This window comes from Amborella trichopoda, chromosome 10 (assembly GCF_054954075.1).
Source record: "Amborella trichopoda isolate Santa Cruz 75 chromosome 10, AtrichopodaSantaCruz75HAP2 v2.0, whole genome shotgun sequence".
Classification (NCBI taxonomy): domain Eukaryota; kingdom Viridiplantae; phylum Streptophyta; class Magnoliopsida; order Amborellales; family Amborellaceae; genus Amborella; species Amborella trichopoda.
The window spans coordinates 12,788,210-12,790,770 of record NC_142345.1 but is presented as its reverse complement, the minus strand read 5'-3'; positions in this window follow the sequence as shown (position 1 = coordinate 12,790,770).

Genomic DNA, 2,561 nt, shown 5'->3' with positions numbered 1-2,561 from the left:
TGTTAAGCCAAATTGCTTCTTTAGATGCATGAATAAGTGACATATACTCAGCTTATGTAAAAGACAACGCCACCACAGATAACCAACTAACTGCACCACCTCCTAAAGAAAAAAAATACCTGGTAGTAGACCTTCTTTTATCCTAGTCACTTGCAAAGTCTGCATCAACATAACCAATGACTTTCCAATCAATTCTACTGTAACAAATAATAGCATCGCATGTTCCCTTCAAATATCGAAGGATCTATTTCACAGCGGTCCAGTGATCATGGTCAGGATTTGCTATATATGTGCTCATAACTCCTACTGCTTATGCTATGTCAGGTCTGATACTAGCCACAACAAACATGAGGCTCCCTACTGCAGATGAATACGTTACTCGTGACATCTGTGTCTTCCCTGCTTCGGTGCTAGGATATTGTTTCGAAGACAACTCCATATGCACGAGAAATGGGGTACTAACTGGTTTGGCATTCTTCATATTGAAGCACCACAAAATCCTCTCCACATAACTCTTTTGAGTTAACCAGATATTCTTGTTCTTCCTGTCTCTAAGTATACTCATCCCAAGAATTCAGTTAACGACTCCCAATTCTTTCATCTCAAATACCCAAGCCAACTGAGCTTTAAGTGTTGCAATATTCTCCTTGTTCGGTCTTACAAAAATTATGTCATTGACATATAATAACAAGATATTAAAACTTCCATTACCATAGCCACGAAAATAGGCACAATGGTTAGCTTCACATATACGAAAATTCAAGCTCAACATGAAAGAGTTAAATCATTTATACTAACACCTCGATACCTGTTCAACCAGTACAATGATTTCTTGAGCCTACCAACTAAATTCTCTTTACCTTCCGTAATAAAACCCTCAGGTTGGGTCATATAAATTTCTTCATTTCAGTCATCATGCAAAAATGTAGTTTTTACATCTAATTGTTCCAACTTTAAATCTAGAACAATAACCATAGCTAAAACAACTCTAATAATGGACATACGCACAATAAGAGAAAAAAATCTCATCAAAATCAATACCTGATTTGTAAGGACCACAAATTTTCCCTGGTCATGTGGCGCTCATGGTGATAGCGTCAGTAGAGGGTCAGCATCGTGTGTGTAGTAGTGTAGGAACGCACCCGGCGCTAACGTAAGAGACTATCGCTGCGCGCATAAGAAACTATCATGGTGCGCGTAAAGGACTATTGCTGCGCTCGAAGGAAGGTATCGTCGCACGCGTAAAGGACTATCACAGCGTGCGAAGGAAGTATTGCCACGCGCGTAAGAGACTATCATCATGCGCATAAGAGACTATCGCTGGATGCTTAAGAGACTATCACCGTGCGCATAAAAAACTATCGCCGCACACGTAAAGGACTATCGCCACGAGCATAAGAGACTATAGCCGCGCACGTAAGAAACTATCGTCACGTGCGTAAAGGACTATCACCACATGCGAAGGAAGGTATCATCGAGTGCGTAAAGGACTATTGCCACACACGAAGGAAGGTATCGCCAAGTGTGTAAGAGACTATCACTTCGCGCATAAGAGACTATCACCTCGTGTGTAAGCGACTATCGCCGCAAGCGCAAGGGGCTATCGCTGCGTGTGAATGAAGATATTACCGCGGATGAAGGTAGAAAAGAGTTGTCGCACGTGAAAAAGAAAGATATGACTGCTGCCAGGGCCGCATTTGTCAGTGCCGTACGTGTCAGCGCCGTGCTTGTCAGAACCGTACACGTCTGCTATAGTGACCTTCACCTAACCCTTGAGTAGTTTAGCCCTCTCCCTCCCTTCGTGCTGCTGCCTCCCTCATTCTCTCAACTTTCTCAACTCTCACTTTCTCTCTCTAGCGCTTCATGTTTGAACGTATTTTTCAGCACCTTGGTCCCAGGTAGGAAGCAGGTCAATAAAGTCTACAAAACAGTGGAAATTCTCCACAGTCTCAGAATGGCCCCAAAATTGGTTAGCATTGTCATCAACACTTCAAAAGACCACCTATCGAGTTTCATCATGATCAAACATGTCTAACGCAGTGAACACAAAGAAACAATTTCTGAAAAATTGGTGTCTAGCACCCTGAAATAAACCCTGTAACTAGAACCATACTTTTGGTGTGTTAAATAGCTGTGGGACCACCACCATTAGAAAACTCATATGGGTCATGTTTCGGCTTAATCGGGCACTCCAAGACAAAGTTATAGGTAAAATACCAAAAAGGGGGAGGCCGCACACTATTTCTGTGTGGCCACCCTGCACTAAAACACCATTAAAGGTGGCTGTTTTCATAGTCACAAGCAGTCAATTTTGGGGCATGTATCTCACTCGTTCCAAGATGGATCGCTCCCAACTTTGGTGAGTGTGTTCATCTCATCAAGACGAACAATTTAATATATGGTACGCCCCGTGACGACGCCCTAGCAGAGAGAAAAACTAAATGAAAGTCGTTGATCCATGAAGGAAGTTGTAGAAAAGTCTGCAGCAGAACCCCTCATTCGAGCAGCCAGATCATGACGCTCATGTACTCGATTGGCACGAAACAAATTGCACTAGGTGC